The 20,677-nt window shown below is 29.9% G+C and overlaps 1 pseudogene across 1 annotated transcript in view; it reads right to left on the bottom strand.

Moving 5' to 3' along the window:
• LOC143223062 (Na(+)/H(+) exchanger beta-like) overlaps window positions 1-20,677 on the bottom strand; it is an 83,678-nt pseudogene that overhangs the window by 14,795 nt on the left and 48,206 nt on the right. The window contains exons 11-22 of the transcript XR_013012641.1: window positions 20,457-20,527; window positions 12,870-12,980; window positions 11,111-11,192; window positions 10,717-10,812; window positions 8,314-8,435; window positions 7,842-7,918; window positions 6,391-6,519; window positions 5,809-5,898; window positions 5,078-5,143; window positions 2,370-2,470; window positions 1,889-1,957; window positions 1,374-1,471 (exon numbers count right to left, since the gene is read on the bottom strand). The product of XR_013012641.1 is annotated as a Na(+)/H(+) exchanger beta-like (transcript). The remainder of the gene's footprint in view (window positions 1-1,373; window positions 1,472-1,888; window positions 1,958-2,369; window positions 2,471-5,077; window positions 5,144-5,808; window positions 5,899-6,390; window positions 6,520-7,841; window positions 7,919-8,313; window positions 8,436-10,716; window positions 10,813-11,110; window positions 11,193-12,869; window positions 12,981-20,456; window positions 20,528-20,677) is intronic.

Raw genomic sequence — 20,677 nt, 5'->3', positions numbered from 1 at the left:
GTTCTTTTGCATGTTACCTATCCAACACGTTAAAAAAAAGAAAACATTGCTTGACAAACTTTAAAAAAATTAATACTAAATCTGATATTTTGAGTATGAAAGAATTGTAATGTTTACTGGTAATCTGTTAAATTTCGTTAACATATGCTTATTAATTTAAAAGTTAGAGCATTAAACCTATAGAAAGCACATATGGTTACAAGATCTATCTCAGTGACTGAGCCATGTTGAAAAAGTTATATAGTTTTTCACATATTAAATTTTCGTAACAATCATAAATACAGACAAATGTAATCTTTATGATAATCATAAATAAAGACCAACACAATCATCAGAATCTCAAACACAAAGTATGTCAATATCAGAAGATTTTAAATAAAAACCAAGGTAAATTATAAAAAAATCTTCAAATTCAATTATTGCAATCTCTTAGATAATTTCTAACATTGTTTAGAAAGTATTCAGAGAAACAATAAAGAATTTTCTGCACTACAATATGCCTCTCTGAAAAATATTTAACAAAACCCCGAGCAATCTTCAGAATAATTAATTACTCTTCAGATGGATACCTCCAATACATTTCATTAGAAATTTTATAATCTTATCATTTGTATAAGTCAGTCAACTTTTCCAGAAATCATTTAACAAAAACTGTGACTCTTTCTTATTCTCGTGTTCTATGCAAGATACATGTGACATTCTAACAGTAATTAGTAGAGGTAACTGCAATATTGATAATATTTTCTTCACAAAATAAAAACTGTTTTATTTATTATTGAAAAACAATGCACATAATCATTTTTAACGGTTTTTAAAGCAAATATCTACAGAAACCTCATGATTAAAACTGTATTCATTGTTCTGAAAAAAAATTAGTTTCTATATTTTGAAAGTGTAGATCATTAAATTTCTATTTGATAGTGAAGAGTACTTTCAGAAGACAACTACATAAATAAAAATAAATTAAATAGTTATAGACACAAAAATATAATGTTATTAGGGACTTTATAAAAACAGAGCAATTAATAGACTCACTTGCGATATATGTTGCACAAATGATTGAGTGAAAATGATAAAGAAAGCCAAAGGAGTTAGTAAATTTAAAGTTACCTTATTTACCTATATTATATACAAAAAATAATGTGAATGGAATGTAACAGAATCTTCATGGCATATCTGATTATAAATCTTTCAACTAACTTATCAAACAATCTAGTAATTCACCTATCCATTAGCACATAGGTTACAAAGTATCCTTATCCAGAATGTATCAGATGTGTTTTAGCCTAATTAACATATCTTGGTATCATTATTTGATGTTATTCAAGGATAAATGCTATTTTTATAAAAAAAATAAGCTAACTGAAATATACCTTTTGTACCTTTGTTATCTGAATTCATCTCCATATTCTTTGTTTTTTCTGAACTTATTATTCCATCATCTATAGGCATATTAATGTCATCTGTATACCTGAAATCATAATACTTTTAAACATTAAATACTGAATTTTATGAATATATTTGAAATGAATAAAGATATGATTACATAAGCACATGAATGAAAGCAGAAATACATGTATAGGATTTTTTAAACTAATAGTCACTCACATTTGTTTTGAATTTCTAGTTACAATTTTAATCAATACTAAATGTTCACCACTTTTTTATACTTTCACCAAAATATTTCACTGTTTATGCTGAATAGTGATAAAGGTTGACATTGACAAATTTGTTTGGTTACTTGTTTATTCTGAAAATATGCTATATGGTCAAGAATGTAATATAAAATAAATCCTGACATAACAGTTTGTGGTTTTACAATAACTTCTCTAATTATTGAAATATTTGTGATGGAAACAGAAATACTTGTTTAAAAGCATAAACTTACTGGTTTAACATAAGAGGTTGGTTGTCTTCCAAAGCAGTAGCTGGTCCATACAGATGTGCATAATGATCACTGAATAAACCAGAAAAATATAATTATATAATGATTACATAAATTCGTATTCACAACTTGTAAACAAAACTTATTTCATGAATAATTTATTTGAGAAAAAAGACATTTCAAATATATTCTACTTTTGGAATAATTTTAAAAAAGTGCAAGATTAACTCATCAGAAGAGAACTAACATTTTTTTATGTGACAAAGTGAATTGCTATTTAACCATAAAAATCATGTTTTGGAAAGTTCATAATATGAAAGAGCATGATAGATTTATATTACTATGCTGCTGTAAAAGCAGAAAAGTTATAAAGAAAATTAAGATTCAACTTTGATCTTATTACGTTCCAAGTTCCATTTAAAATAAAAAGAATTAATTGAGAAATGAGTAAGAATGCCATATTTTGTAAGTTATGTTTACTTACGCTAAAACCATCTTTGTATATACTCTTGTCAAATTATTTTCAGATGTGCTGCATTGAAGCCACTTTTTCAAGTATTGTTCATTATAATAGCACAGAATTTGCTGAAAAGGTTCACAACATTCTAATTTGAAATAACTTTATTCTATTTACTACAGAATAATAATAAATTGTGCAATAAATATTGTTTATAATTTAGGTATTAATAATTTTAGGAATCAAATAATCTTTTTAAACTATGTGACTTCTATATAAACAATTCAAAGTTAGAACTGTGTAAATATCTGATGTTTATACATCCAAGCCAAACAGAACACTTACTAATACTCATATGATGAGATTTTCTAGAACTTAAGCTAAACCCAAGGTGAAAATAAATAAATACACAAACAACTTAAAAACAATAAATAATAAATCATGGAAAATATCAACACATCAGATAATTATGAAAAAAAGGCAGGGAATAAAAACTATTAAAAATGAATGACATAATGTTAAGGAAATAGAATAGTGACATAATAAACAATATATCTCAACAAGCCCTACTATTCACACTAAAAGTAACTTTATTAGTAGCCTGATATACACATTTCTACAGCATTATTTTTTGTCAAGTGTAAAACAAGCTATGTCACATGTTAGATGATTACTTGAATTTTATAATTGCAGAGAGTAGTCATATGACACTTTATATGTATGACCATGGGCAAGAGGAAGAATTTTTTGAACTATAAATGGGTGTAATACTAGGTGATCATCTAGTAGAGTTTGTTGTAAAAAATAAAAGCTTCTTTTACCTGCAGTTCAAAGACATACTTTAAGATGCACTAACAATAGTAAATTAATTCATGCTAACATGACTAAATAGACATTACTGTATGTTTCTATTGGTTGATTCCTTCACTACTGATCATGATATGGCTATCTCACACCACACCATATAAAAGAAACCATAAAATCTGTCACATGGAAAATGTCAATCAGTCTACACACAACCATTTTCCTGGGATGTATCAAGAAAGCATAACTCTGTTACTGTTTAGAATGCAAACTGCCAGAGGTGATGTAATAGTGTTGGGAACATTATTGGGACTTTTCTTATTCTCTTGCCTATTAAAAGGTAACTAACATTCTGAGTGCATCTATCAATTGTAGTCAATTATATGTTACACATTGTTGTATTTTTAACTTGATGGAAAAGAAAAATAAGTTCATTGAAGTTAATAATAAAATGATCAATCATTATGAAATTGTTTTTAATTGGTTAGAATAGCATTACAATAACTTCACTCACTTTCTTTGGCTAGAACAATCACTGATTCTCAATCTAACTGAACACTGGGGTAAACCTGAACACTGTATTAACCAACACCTACGAAAAAACACATACCATATTCTTTGAAAGATGGGCTACATTTGAGAAATACACCTTTCAGAATGTTTTGAAGCATAAGCCACTCCAAGTCCAAACTTCTGTCAAGCCAATATTAGATAATGGGTAAGATCAAATTGTATTAGGTTGTCCAGAAACAAATGTTGGAATTCTCACAATGACATTTAGAAGCTAAACATTAAGTAACTTATCATTGTTTGGTTGGTTTAATCTAACGTTTGTCGCTTACAAGATGTCTTAATTGTCTGCTGTTTCAAATCCACTCACAGTATGTTTTGCAACCCCCAAGACAGCATGGAAAAGAAGGATTTCCATCTAATTTTCATCTATGACTTCAAACTTGGACGAAAAGCTAACAAAACTATACAGAACATCAAATAGACATGGATCTATTACTGAATTCACAGGTTCTGACACAGAGATGAAAGTCTTGAAGACCGTGAAGGTCATTGAAGGAAGCCATCCTTAGATGAAAACACATTAAGGGAGGCAGTTGAGACAGACCTTTGCACAACAGTATATAAGCTTGCAGAAAAGCTGAATGCAAGCAAATCAAGTATTGCCAACCACCTGAGCATGACTGGAAAGATGAAAAAGTTGGATAAATGGGTTCTGCATGAGCTGACTGAAGATCACAAAATTGGCATTATGAGACCTGTCCAGGATGACTCTAAAAACTGAACAAAATGGGAATTGTGGTTCTGCCTCATCCACCTTATTCCTCAGACCTTTCTCCTACAGATTTTAATATTTTCAAGCACTTTGACAACTTTTTGAACAATAAATGCTTTCAAAATCAGGCAGCTGCACAAGAAGCTTTCAGGGAGTTCACATTGTTACACATTGGTAAAAGTGTGTTGAAACAAATCGTGTTTATTTTGATTAAAGCATGTTTTACAACAGTGGTTTATACTTTTCCAATCTTCACAATTCAAAAACAACATATATTTCTGTAACAACCTAATACAATAACTAATTTTTTTATGCAATTTAAGTGATGCAATTTTTAAAAGAGAAATGCAAAAATACCAGAATAAAAGCTGTGAAAAAATGCAGCATTGTTCTACACTTTTTGTGAGACATACTACGTGTATAGGGGTAAGGTGAGTGGGACTGTACACCCTAAATTGCACGGACATACATGAAAAAAATCTTTTAAAAAGGTGTAAAAACAATTTTATGCAGGTGCTATTAAAATGCACCATTTCTTTTTCTTTCTAAAAGTAGCACACTTTTATATATTTCTGTATATGCCCTTGCATGTGTTGTAATGACATGAAAATTAAGTACATTCTACACAGTAGTTTAAAACTATTACCTTCCAATAGTTTTCGCTGTGATCACCTGTTACTTCTTCTATTCCTGCCATCATATTGTCTATCACCTACAAATACCATTCCACCATTTTCTCAATCAGATGACTTTACCATATACTTACATACTAACAAATAAATTAAAAATTACTTAAAAAAACATACTTTGATAAGTTAATAAAACTTTACATAAGCATAAATTTCTTTTTAATAAAATAAGCATATAATATTTTAACATTCATTAAACAATAATACAATGGTCTTTTTGCTATCTAACAGTGTTATAAATGAATGTTTAGATTAACAGTCAACTCCAAAATTACCAAAATTCACTAGTTATGCTTGTGACTAAAGTCCTTTCTCCTTTACCTTTTCAACAAGTGTGCAAATATAAATAATGGTCACTGGCTTAAAGAATGCCCACAGTATTAAAAATTCCATTATACTTAATAATGTGTGTGGTAGTTTGTGAAATATTAAAATTTATTTTAACACTTTAAATATATATTTTATCAAACATTTCAAAATCAAATATTATTTTGTAAAAAACTAATATTAGATAAAAATAAGTAACAATGTTTCATTCCAAACAGATAGTTCATAATTATTGTGAAAATAAGATATTCTGTTTATTTTGCACAGGTTGTTATCTCTATGTCTCTAGCACATTTTTATTCATGTTTAGTTTCACACAAATTTAAAATTAAGACAACTTCAAGCAAAGTATAAATTATACCTTGGTATTGACTTCCTGGAAAAGACTGTGATAATCTTTATTCTGTGTTCTTATCTTCAGCAGATTTACAAGAGGTTTGATAGTACTGCCCTTAGAACAATAAAAACAAAATATTGCTCTGAGTAGAGATTAATGCTAATAAAAATATAAAATTTCATAATAAATTAAACTGGTAGATAAAATTACTATGATGGAGTTTTATATGTTCAGTTTTTATATGATTTTATTATGAACATCTCTATCACATTCAAATTATGAGTAGCTGAAAAATATAATTTTGAATATTGTCAGCTGTAATAGTCCAGCAAGGTCAACAATGTGAACTGCTATCACAGCTGGTTTATTTCCTATTTTGGAAAAGTTCAATATGAAAACTAATCTTAACAATATTATAGATATTTTAACACATATTGCATTATTTAAAGTTAGAGTACAAATTTGTTCTAAATTGCTGGTTTATTGAAATCCCTTCTAGCAGGTAACAGATTAGATAAAATATGTTTACCAACTGAACAACAAATTTGGTGTAATACAAATTAACACAACAGAGTATTAATAACATTTTTATATGTTATTGCTCACTTGAATAAAAACTGTAAATAAAATAATGAAAAGTGTCGCTGTGATGAACAAGGACTTATGTGGAACAGTCTGTTTGTCCAACATGATGACTAGGGAAAAGGCTACAGCTCCACGCAGTCCACCATAGGCCTAAAAAAATTAAAACAACTAATTAACAATAAAAAAAGTGGTGGAAAAAAGATGGAGGCTTAAAAACAAATACAAAAAAGTTGATTTAAATGAGATTAAAATCACACAAATTTGCATTTTAAAAAACATGTTTTTTCACCTGAATGTCCAATATTTTATAACTTACAAATCAATTTACCTATATTATAAAAGACCATACATATACATGTATTTTTGTGCAGCACATACACCACTACACACTGGCACAAGAGCTTGTGCCATAATTCTATTTGACAGTGCTTCAGGTCCCCAGAACAGAAAACTATGATTAACATCACATTAAAATGTTGAAAATTCTTGTACCTACAGACCTGATTCCTGAATCTTTTAAGCACTTAGTGATGCCTTTGATGTATTGATAAATACATAAAAGACATGATACACCTGATCATTCTTAGTTATTAGTCAATAATGTTAATTTATCAAAAAAGAAACACCAAATGTTATGTCTTCAAGAATGAGTTAAAATAAATGGTTTGAGGTAGAATGCACAAAAATTAAATAAAAACATATATTTTGAATATTTGCATAAACTATGGTTTGATTTGTTTTGAATTTCATGCAAAGCTACACGAGGGTTATCTAAGCTAGCCATTCCTAATTTAGCAGTGTGAGACTAGAGGGAAGGCAACTAATCATCATCATCCACTGCCAATTCTTGGACTACTCTTTTTACAACAAATAATGGGATTGATCGTCACATCATAACACCCCACGACTGAAAGGGCGAGCATGTTTGGTGCGACGGAGAAACAAACCCATGACCCTCAGATTACAAGTCAAGTGCCTTAACCACCTGGCCATGCTCGGCTTACTCATAAACTGTACCCAGAAATAAAAATTAATGAGCGAGTATAGTACAAAAACCTTAAATACTAATTATCAGCAATGCAAAAAAAAAGTTTAACATTTTAGTCAGCATTTTAAAAGCCTCATTTCAATATGCTAAGAAAATAAACACATTTTATTGAACCAAAATTTTAACTTTCATTATCATCATGAATAAATACTGAAACGTTTGCTACTTCACAACCTAATACTGATAAAATACAGATGAGTATAAATTACTTTTACATATTGTAAAATTATGAATCATTTTTTTTCTTTAAAGGAGTATCTTAAGTAAACTTCAGCGGTTTTGTTGTAAAAACTTCATAGAAAAAACATTAAGATGCAATTGTTTTATGCCAGATTTATTATAATATTTTAAAGCAAAATCCACATTCAAAATTGAGTGTTTTACTTTCAGTATTAAGCAAATTTAAAAACTATTTGTTTTTTACCATTATAAACTGCTCAGTAATCTTGATTGTGTGAAGTCTCTCAAAGTAATTTGCCAAAAAGGTGAGGAAATAGACACCTGTAAAATAAGTTAAAATTAAATGTAAGCCATCTATCAAAAGAAAAAAAATATTTTTGTCTCAAATTAAAATTAACCAATAAAAAAACTGTTCATTTTAAAATTATATCAAATAAAGATTTAAAATCAATCTTTCAACAAAAGACAAACTTATAGTGAAAATATATTCAAAATGTATTAACAACTTCAAGACCTATTAAACAAATTTTACTTTTCAACACATTTACATCAAACTTACAAAAATAAAAAGCAAGCTGTATTCATAACAAGCATATAACAAAACTAAATTTTACACATTAAACAGGCTAAGAAAAGTAGCATAAATGTTTAAGGATGTATTAAAGAGAAATCAAAAGATTGAGATAATTGGGAGTAAATAAACAATAATTACTTACTGCAGAACCTGGCAATTAAACACAAAGCAGTTGCCCAAAGGACAAAGCCTGAATGCCAAATATGGTCATCATTCACCAAAACCATCCCAAGGAAAAGAAATATTATAGTATCACAAACTGCACTGTATGGAAGAAATAAAATCCTATAAGCTTCATATTACTTTGTTTATTTAAACTTTCTTTTAGGTAATAATGAAAGCTACCAGACTTGCTGATAAAGATTTATGTAATTACAACTATTCATGCAGAAATTAGTAAAGACTTATAAAGAGCAGTATGTCATTTGCACTTTTAAGGTATTACTTGAATGATCAATTAAAACATACGAACAAAAGTTATGAAAATTTATTTTTACATTACACATTGGAATATGTCATTGTTCAGTTGAGCATAAATACTTGTTTTATTATTATAAAAGGTATTGTAAAATATATTATAATTTACAAATAAATCCAATATTTTTCTAGCCATTACTGTTAAAAAAAATTGCACATTAACAGTACATCTCAGCCATGAATATGAAATTGATTCTGAAACCTATTGTTCAGCAAACAAATGCTCACCAACTCAGTTAGATAGGTAATCTACTAGCTCTTGCTAGAAAGACACTTTCTAACAACTCAATTAAATTGTCACAGTGTTAAAACAGTAGCTTAATATATGAAACCAAAATAACATCTGAATGTATTAACTATTTATCACCTTCATGTAGACCCTCTTAATTTTGAGTGATAATTCAGTCATCCTTTTGGATCACACTCACAAAATGAAAAAAAAAAAACCTAAGTCATTTTAAATGAAGCATGTCTTATTCTTGCTTATGAGAAAAAAATTAGCCTGACACAAAATGCTTGCTAATTGTAATACATACTTATACAGAAAATTAAATTAATATTTATGTTCAGAACCACACTGAGTATTTTTGAAACTTTCAGAAAATGTGTAGAAAATATACAATAATAAGTTATTGAATAATGTAGCTACCATAATATTTGTTGGTCTCACAGTACAATATAGCTCAGAATACCTTAATATAATTAATTAAAAACAAAATGGTATTCCCTATTTCACACTCATGTAAAAGACATTACTTTTTGCTTTGTAGATTCTTAAATCAGTTGATAATAACACTGCATAACAATTTTTTTGAAAAGTTTTGCTTCCTGAAAAGTTTTTGCTGATTGTGACAGGTACCTGGTAGGTATGCACAAATATAGTTTTGGTTTCCCTTCATCACGTAGGAACTCTGAGAAACAGACAGTTAACTGTTTACTGGCAATAACGTATTTAATGGCGTTTATGTTTCTAATAAGCTATTAAGTTCAACATAATTAAAAGTGGTTTGCTTCTGATTTTCGTTTGTATTCAATGTCTGGTGCATCACGTTGCAGTGTCCAACGGTATTCAGCAAGCATTGACAGATTCCAGTTGCCCTGCTATTGTTTTTCCATTGCAGCAGTGTCCTGGTGAAACTGAAGATTTTGATTAAATGGTACTTGATGGGCAAATTTGGATGTGATTTTCGTGATCAGCAGCCAAAAATCTATAAGGAACACCCAACAGTGTTCAAGAAGCAAAATCTTTGTTGTGCAGTGTGATCAGCCAAGTTTGTAATAATGATAAAACATACATAGGTATTTAAAAATATATTCAGTTGAAATAAGAAAAAATACTGAATTGTGGTAAATTGCAAAGTTTTTATCTTACAAGATAACACAAATTTAAGTTTATAAACTGATGGTGTGACAAATAACACTTCCTATTTCTTCTTATTTATTTTGGACTGAAAATATTATGGTGTAAATGTTATAACGATGTCAAAAATAGAAACTTCTTCAGGTGTAATAAGCATGACAATCTAGACAAACTGATGTTCAATAAACCACAGGGCTGACCTAAGTGATGACTGAAGTTACTGGAAGAAAGGAGTGCAAAAGTAATAGTCTCTGTAAACACTGTAATAAACTGTCTAAGAACATTTAATGAATGAAAAAAGACATATGTAGTCTAATACAGTAAATCAACAGATTCTTATGCTCTTATATCTTTTATGTTTCTGTTAATTTCATAGATATTTCTCACAGTAAAGTTAGGTCTTTGACAATCACAAAACCATTTCAAATAACATTAGATTCCCATATATCAAACCCAGTTAAAGAGTTCTGATACTGATACAAAAGAGTATAAGTGCCATTTCTTTACAATTTATAGTTTAGTATCCAAAATGCACTCACTAAAAGGATTGTGAAAAAAGAAAACTGCAATGTAAATGAAATATATCATTAGATTTGATAGACTTACAGGAATTTGGCAGTTTGCCAAGTTAACAATTTTATGTCACATATTTGGCTACTGTAAACAAGAACATAACAACTAATTGATTATTTTTGGCCTGTGACTTACCTCAGCATCTTAATAAAATATTTAACAGTAATGTAAGATTTCTGAGAAATGTTAAAACGAGCATATTGGGCTTGAACCAGACCACAGGCTATTATACTGAAATAGATATAAAAATAAGTGTTGTTAGACATGTAAAAATTTCAAAAAATCTACATATAATAAAACAATACCAAATTAACAAAAAAACTTTATAATCCTAGTCTCCTGATCATAACTTTGAATCATGCTGCTACTCATGTATACTACTGAAATTATTTTTATTTAATTTAAAATGTCTCACCATTACCATACAATGAAAATGTTTTATCTTTGTTTAAGGATATCACAACAAATGAATTAACTCTATTTAATGATTTTAAATCCACATGTCAAAATATTAAATTTTGTGAATTACCTGATAATCCCAGAAAAGTGAACCATTTCAGCAAGCAAATATGACAAATAAGCTATTCCTAACATTGCTAAGGGCTCAACAACTGGAAAAACAGTTAACAAAGAAAAAAGTATTATTAACAAAACTGGCATTTATTATCAAAAAAATGTTTTTATGAACATATTAAACAAGGAAAGATCACTGGTCACCAAAACTAATAAAATCTAGTTGTTAAAATATTCAAACAAGATCCTGTTATATTTTACATTTATGTATAGCTAAAATATTACAGAATCCTACATGATAAAGTTATTTTAAATTAGTCCAAAAACACTGCAATGAGAAAAGAATTAATGTTTGTAATTAAACATGATAAAATGTATAATATATTGATGCAATATTTTTACAAGTTATAGCTTTTACTTGTGTACTTAAATTGAAATGTCATACCTGTTTTAAATACAAATCTTACTTAATGTAAAAGGTGTAACTTTTAATTTTTTTTTTTTTTTTAATTTTGTGCAAGCTACATGAGGGCTATCTGCACTAGCCGTCCCTAATTTAGCAGTAAGACTAGAGGGAAGCCAGCTAGTCATCACCACCCACTGCCAACTCTTGGGCTACTCTTTTACAAACGAATAGTTGGATTTACCTTTAGATTATAGCAACACCACAGTTGAAAGGGTGAGTATGTTTGGTTCACTAAGGATTCGAACCTGCAACCCTCAGATTATGAGTTGTGTACCTTAACCACCTGGCCATGCTGGGCCGTAACTTTTAATGAAATATACTTAATCAGTAAGTAAACTCAAAATGAAACTATTAAATCATTGGGTTCTTGTATTAAAAATATAATTTTTTGAAGCAAGACTTTTTTCTTTATAAAACCTTTTCTTTCAATTAATAAAATTAATCTCTTCAATTAACTTATTGAAAACTCTTGCTAACTTGCTAATATCTGTTTAGCTGAAAAAGAAGACACTTATTGCCAGTTGATCTTTCTTCATTTCTGCATGTGAAAGTATCATAGATATTTTATATATTTTTACATTTGCCTAAGACCCAGAAAATATATAGTTCATTGAGAGGGCTCCTTTATCTTTACATAAAATGAGTTGGAACATTTTTATAGAAGTAAAAATCATGATAATATATGTTATTCCAGCAGAAAATTGTATTTTTGACAGTTTAAGATTACTACTCTTTGATATAGCTGCAGTTACGTTCCTTATGCTGAATGTTTGACCCTTGCATGTTAGATATATAATGAACTCTATCTATAATAAAGCATATATAAACAGAGGTGTAGTGCAGTGGATATGCACAGGCACATCATACCTGTACCTTTCTTAGTATGAACACTGTAATGCCACTAATTCAAACATATCCCACCTTGTATGGTTATACAGTAGGTTTTACATTTTGTTAATTTTTTATTTAGCACTACACCACTGTTTATATGGCCTGTCCTATGAATTCTATCATATGAAAAAAGCTCGCTCTATGTATTATGTATGAGATTCAATAAAAAATATACAAATATGGTGTCCTGTCCCACTGAAGATGTGGGACATACATTTGTGTATTTACGTAACAAGCAAATAATTCCTTGGAATGTGCATTTTTCCATTACTATTGTAATGGTCTCTCCAATGATTTGTTATTCCATTAACATCTCTGCCTATAGATGGGAAAAATAATTAATACTTCTCTTATTTTGGAATATTATTTTTCAATGTAATTTCTGCATATTTTGAGTTTAAAAGAAGTAATATCTTACCTCGGACGTGTTGTGTGTGTTTAGTAACAAGTGCTGTTATAACTCCCATCAATACTCCAATTAATAAGCCCCTAGGCTGACACATAAAAATGATGCTCCACCCAAGGCTAGCTAAAAGCAGAGTTTGTGCAAAATGTAAAGTTACAAATAAGTTACATATAAATCCAAATAGTTACAATATACTACACTAATTCAATAAATACTAATATTCAGAGCAATATGTCTTTTATACTAACCAGCTGAGTGCTGTATATTTTAAAATAACACATAATGCAAGTTTTTACGTTAAAAATTGTATCAGAAAAAGAGTAATATCATTTGTCAATTAAAGCTCTGCAAACAATAATTTCCTCCTAAATTACAAAACATATATACTGTTGTAAGCTCGTATTTTTTGATGTAATATCTTTGTTAGATAAAGGTCACTTTTCTAGAAAGTTCTAATGTGATAAAGGTTTTTCTCCAGTACTTTAAAAAATAAATGATAAGTAATGATGTTCTGTGAAACAAAGAGTTAGTTCACTTGTAGTTAGTTGTGATGAAAGAGAGTTATTGCAAACTCACAATAACTATGTATTGTATCAATTCTACATTGATAAATATGTTCATCCAACTTCAGTTATAATGCTATTTTGTACAAGTAGATTGAATGTAGTTAAGTTACAGTATTGTTGTTAGAGAGGTTAAATGTCATTTGTAAATTCTGTGAAGAAGCATTAAGAAATAAATAAACTGATTTTGTCTCATTAAGTGGGATGAACTTTGAATTATTTTCACCTGATAATTTTAAAGAACCTGTCAATGCTACTACACACTGGTGTAAGAAATGGGATAATATTTTTAATAAAAATAAAACAAAACTTCAACTCAAGATGGATACAAGGGCAGAGAATGAGATAAAACCTGCTAAGTATAAAAAATACAATAGAAAGAACAACAAAAAGAAAGAACCATAGCATTCAGAGAAGAAAATAAAGAAACGAACATAAAAGTAAAGAAGTAGAAATTTAATGATTAAAGGAAAACCATGAAGAAAGAGAGAGAAAATTAAAACAGTAACAAGAAAAGTGGAATGTAACATGAATTTAAGAGAGAAGTTAAAAGAACAAAAATGTTATTTAAAGAATAATTGAGATAAAAATAAATCTGATTTAAGACACGTTCAATAAAAATATAGGGAACATACACAGGGATTATAAGTTTAAAGAAATGCTGAGGGACATCAGTGAAGCACAAAAGGGCACTAACAAAGTCAAAAATGAAGTAAAGAAAGACATTAATGAATTGAAAAGATCACCAATAATAAAATAAAACATGTTGAAAATGAGTTCTTAAATGCAAAAATTAAACAAGCAACACATCTTTCTGCATTTACTCATGAGTTCTAACCCAAAGCACTAGCTGTCACTATATACTGAATACGAGAAAACCTGTTACCACTACTGCTGTTTCAACTGTTACTGAAGGACTTTCCTGGACTACAACAGCCATGCAACTACCAAATTCTGTTCTAGAATTTAGCTAACCAATTCTACATTTGTTACTCAGCAAAAATAAACTCTGATGAGTAGAATAGGAGTCATGCCAACTTCAGTTAGAAATAATTTCACTGCACAAAATGTGGGAAATAAATAACAAAACAATAGGCCTTTTAAGTGCAACTTAAAAAGACATATTGCCAAGAATTGTAGACTAAAGCTTTTAAGAAATAGGAACTTCTCTCAAAGGATACTGGAAAGAGAGAACTGTTACAGATGCAAGGGAAATTTCACCATTACAGCTGAGACTGCAATAAATGAACAGCTGTTAAGACATCAAATAGATTTATCTCAAGGACAAGTCTTTGAGCCTAACCAGATCCATGGAACAACAAAGGGCTAATCAGACAGTGGGAAATAGGAATTTGTTACACGTAATGGACGAAGTTCACCTGAGAATGCCCCAAAATATACTCAAAATGAAATCAAAACTTCACTGTTTAAAGTAACCAATCCATGAGTTCAAGGATCTATTGATAAGAAGTCTTGCAGTGTTTTCATTAACATGTATCTTACTGTCACATTAATTCACCTGCTTTGGTAATAATAGTTGATAAATTGCCTCCAGATATGAAGAAAGAAAACATAAAGTTCCAGAAACAGAAGTTATCCTTACTTCAGGAGACTTTTATACACCTCAAAATGTCTGGGTAATTAACATTAAGGAGGAATGTATACTGGGAACAGATTTCATGCAAGGAGATGAATGAAAGGTCAGACTAGCTTTCAATAGCTTCACAGTCTATAAGCAAATAGCTTGCACTATGTGGCAGTTAATGCATGAGATACTGGACTTCTCAGGACAACCAAAAAGCTCTTACCATACCATCAGGAAGTAAAGTACCAAGACATGTTAAAAACCAATTTACATCTAGTAACTGGGCCCTATTAAAACCAAACATTCCAGCATACCCTAATAGATTAATGGTGAGTAGAGCTCTTGTTGTTCTGAATAATACAGAAGGCATAATTAAGGCCATGAATACAACAAGCCACAAAATATGAGTCAAATCTGGATGGTACATTGCAAAAGATGAGGCAACATATCAAATTAGTCATTAAAGAATGATGTAGGAAGTCTGATGTCAAACTATTACATAAGAATGACTTATCACTCACTTACAACAATCATAAGACCAGAGCTGTGAAGGTCTTACTATTGACCAGTGCCATCTGTTACATAACTTGCTCTTGGAATATCTAGATAACTACAGTGGACTTGATAAATTAGTGTGAACAAGTAAAATATCTCTAATGATTGATACTCTAGATGCAACTGCAATATGTCAATTAGCCAGATGACTTATACTTGCAAAACAGGATGAATTTTTCAAAGAGATAGAAGCCAGGGAGGAACAGACAGTGAAAAGAGCCAAGTACTAGTCCTTGGACTTTCCCTATTGTATTTATTAAGAAGAAGAAGAGCTCCATAATGTTCTGTGTGGACTACTAGAAGGTGAAAAAAGTTTTAAAGAAGGATGCCTACTTAAATATCAGGAAATAACTCCTTTTTAATCCATTATTTGAAACAGAATGGTTTTCAACGATGGATCTTAAAAGCAAATATTGGAAAGTGGAGGTTGACAAACCAAGTAGTAAAAATACAGTCTTCACTGCAGAAATTTAATTGTAGCAATTTGTGATGCTACTGTTTGGATTATTCAACAATTAATAACTGTGTGCTTTGTCTAAAGTATCTTAAAACATCATACTCATCTTCTTAAGTCACATAATCACATGTGGGAAAACTTTTAATAATGCTCATCATGAGCTAATGAAGGTTCTAGATTGGTTGAGTACACAGAACCATAAGTTGAGTCCCAAGAAGGGTGGATTATTCCATCAACAGGTGAGTTTCCTGAGGCACCTAGTTACTAGAAAAGTGTCTACAGATACATAAAAAGTAACTTTGTACAAAACTAATCAATATCAATGAACCAGCATAAAATGAGGGAATTTCTTGTATTGTGTTCTTAGTATTGGTGTTTTGTAAACTTCTTCAATCACATAGCTCATCATCTACATAACTTAGTTAAAAAGCCAAATACAATATTTTTTGTTGGACTGCTCCATGTGAACAAGATTCAATAGAACAGAATGATAAAAGGAACTGACTACTATTCCAATACTGGCATACCCAAATCTGAAAAGACTCACCCATTTCAGATACAGATATCAGTGATTTTAAACTGTAAGCAGTTTTGTCACAAATAGAATATAAAAGAGAACTTGTGATTGCCTAGTATTGCAAGGCAATGAATATTGCAGAAAGAAGGTATTGTACAACTAGAGAAGAACTACTAAGTATTGTTCAAGTTCTGAGTCATTTCCATCATTATCTAAATGAACAAAAGTTTATACTCCAGACTGATCATGCAGTATTGAAATGGTTAGTCAATTTTCAGAACGCAGAAGGCTTCATAGCAAAATGACTCCAGAAATTTGAAAATTACAACTTTAACATCATATATTATTCTGGATGGTGATGCTAATGTATTATCTCAAAGTCCATATGTTAAAAAGGAGTGTAAACACTGTGAAAAGAGGGAATCATAAGGTAGAAAAGACAACCAAACTTTTAAGTACAAAAAGTGTAGTCCAAGATCTGGCATCTACAAGTAGTGATAAGAAACTGATTTACTCCAGCACTCATCCAAAAAATGCACAGGTGAAGGATAAGGGTTTAAAACCAAGTATTTGCTGGTTCAAGAATGGTACAGAAAGACTCTCATGGCAAACAGTTACTCGATACAACCCCAAAACTAAAATGTATTTGGCACAATTGGATTATTTATAATTGCACAATAGCTTATTATGTTAGGAATGGGAAGATAACAGTGGAAAAAAAAAACAATGATTACAGGTGGTATTTCCCAAGTCTTTACATTCTAAAGCACTTCATCACGTCCATCGTCTTCCAACAGCTTCACTATTGGGTATCATGAAGACACTGGAGTGAGTAAGAGAATGCTTTTACTGGGTAGGGTGCCAGAAAGTTGTGGAGAATTGGTGTAAAATGTGTGAACTCTACTGTGAGTGACAAGGTTTATGAAAGTAACAGTACTGGGACACAAAATGATCATGAGCAAATGCTTTTTCTAACCAGAAAGTAGAAACCCATGTAAAGAAACTCATTAATGAATTTGGCTCAAGATTTGGTGTGCCAATAGAACTTCTTTTGGATCAGGGCAGAACTCTGAATCAGACTTGTTTGCAAAAATATTTCAGACCCTAAGGATTAAAAAATCAGGACAAGAACCCTTCATTCATCTTCTGATGGCACAGTGGAGAAATACTGCCACACATTATTCAGTCAATTAGATATACATGTGGATGAATATTAAAAAGTGTAAAATCAATATCTTACACTGTTACTGATGAGTTACCATACAGCACGACATGAAGCTATTGATAACACACTATCACTAATTTTGGGGAGAGAACTTAGAGTGGCATTGGACTTTCTGTATTCTTGTTTGTAGAGCAGTCACTCAGCAGTAATATGAAGAGATTAAAGAACTCTAATGGAAGCATAAATGACTTTATGTAAGGAAATTGCAAATTAGTTAGCAATCAAATGAAACGTTTCTATGATGGTAATGCAGATAACACTGGATTACCATTGAGGTGATATGTTATGGCTGTGCAATCCTTTTGACAAGAAGGAATGGTCTCTAAAATTAAGTAAGTGATGATAGGGATCATATATTGTACTGAAAATAATCAGTGTTGAAGTCTATATACTCCAAAAGGACAGGCAATTCAAACTAAAAGTTGTCCATCATGATTATCTCAGGAGGTACATCAGTGAGAGGACAGCAAACTTAATAACTCCAGAGAAGAACTTGTCAGCAGAAACTCTGTATTTCAAAAAGCTTGGAGTTCTTGTCAACACTACTGTCAAATAATCATTAGGGATAGACTCAGTACTGGGTTCACTGAGCCACTTAGCCAGGAAAAACTACCCTAATGTCAGGATGACCAGTGACAACAAGGGAGAAAATGCCATCCCACCTGTGTATCACAGGCCTCAGAAGAGAAGACCATCAAAAGGTACTTAATGAATGGGTAACTTAGCCACTGCTTTATATTAGTTTTCCATATTAGGATTGCTCAATGGACTTCAAAATTCATAAAAAGAGCAATTTCATAAGCTATATTTTTATGATATTTTTTTACTAGCTAAACAGCACATTACTAGAAATTTCTTATTTGACATCAAGTTTTGTTCTAGCATATTCAAACACAGATTATATATATGATATTTTGCAGAGCAGTAGAGTTTATTGGGTTGAAAGTTGGTTGAGATAAATGTGCGCCATTCTGAACAAGTAAGTGGAGTGAACATACATCACTCCTGGTAGTGTTAGATAGGTTTAACATCATTAGTAAACATAGGCCTACCACAAACTACAAAGTGTAAAAATATGTAAAGCAATGTTAAGAAGGAAATTAACCAATTTCCCTAAATAAAGTGGCCCATACATTTAAATATTTACACATGAAAATAAATAAATCTGCCAAAAAAAAAACTACACTACAATAGTGTATTTTTTTAATTTATATTCAAAGACAGGAAAAAGTACATATCTTTATATTTTGTAATAATCTTTTCCAAGGTTTTTATTCTTTGAATGACTAATATATTTAATATTATGATTCATTTACATATCTGTGTTCTTTATTTTTCCTCACAAGTATTATCTTTCACAAAAATTCAACACTTAATATAATTTTATCACCATTTTATGATTTATTCTTCATGCAACAGTACCAACTTGTCATTCAAATAAAGGAGTCCATAATTAATAACAAATTAGATCTATTGCATCATTAATGGTAAAGCTAAATGCAAATAAAATGAACTCTAGTTTAAATAATACACTAATTTGTTGTTTTCTAATGGATTTAGACAATGTCTTTAATATATAGATTGAATTTTCTATAAACTTCTCCTCTTGTTTAATTTGCATTAAAGACGATTTCTTCTGGTTTATGATGGATTCAACTTTGGCACAAAGCCATAAATTTCATCTTGAAATTAAAAGCAACATCATTCTACATATTTATTTGTTACTTTGAAGTTAACCACTATTCTCTGACATCTTTAACACTTACCAATTTAAGGAACAATATTGACCTGTTAGGTTTTATATGTTTTTTTAAAATAAAAAGTTGTATACTTCCTGTTGTTTTCCATATCGGATATACAAGAATGTCTAGTTTATTTAGTGTTCTGTTGTTAACTATATTGGATATACACGACTTTAGTTTAAGAGTTATTGTGTAGTGTATTAAATGATTTAATATTTGATTATTATATAGTTTTCATAATAAACACATTAAAAGTTAATTATTAAGATAAGCTTGGCTGTTGTACAAGGCTTTTCTAATATTGTTGATGTCATCCAAGTTAAAGCTTCTATGTTTTTCTGGTTATGTGTAATATTGTTGCTACTAGAGAGCTAGATATTTATATATTTTTCTCTCATGTGTTACAAATACATGGGTATACAGAAATGAGTAAGAAAAAAGTTAAGTAAGTGAAAGTAAATTGATTGTTAGTTTAGCTGTAATGGGTGTTACCTAAAGAGTGAGTTTCACAATTTACCAGAAATAGAGAAGAATAATTTGTCCTGTCAAAGGGTGTTCTAAAGCAATTGAACCCACTTGTTTAAAATTTGATGAAAAGAACAGAATTATTTAAAGCTCTAGACACAACAGTGGTAACATAAGCAAATTTATCACTGATTCTATTGTGAGAAAGAGAACTAGAGAATAATTTTTTTTTTTGGAGGGCGGTTCTAACACAATTAAACATACACGTGTGGACATTTGATAAGAAATAACTATTTAAAGCTTTAGATACAATTGTGATAACTAACAGTGTAACAAATAATTGTACATATGTTTGACTTCTTTGGAATATATATGTCTCTTTCTTGTTCAAATTCATCACCAACAAGTCACATACACCTACTGTAAAAGAAATCCAGCTTATATACAAAAAACCTGACAAACATCTTAATTATGAATAATGTCACAATACCTGTCCTGCTGTTATGTATGGAGTGGATGATAAGCCAACCATCATTGTATAAAGAACAACAGTTACAGCATCTACAAAAAAATGAAATTGCCATCAACTCATAAACAGATTTTATTATAAAAATAACAGTAAGACTTAAGTAGTTACATCAAAGAATGTTAGACTTCAATAAACAAGAAACACACCTATCTAATTTAATCCTACTCTACATTCACTAATAC

Source organism: Tachypleus tridentatus, chromosome 8 (assembly GCF_004210375.1).
Source record: "Tachypleus tridentatus isolate NWPU-2018 chromosome 8, ASM421037v1, whole genome shotgun sequence".
NCBI classification, from domain to species: domain Eukaryota; kingdom Metazoa; phylum Arthropoda; class Merostomata; order Xiphosura; family Limulidae; genus Tachypleus; species Tachypleus tridentatus.
Note: the sequence above shows the minus strand (reverse complement) of the source record. Positions and strands in the feature narration are given on the sequence as shown.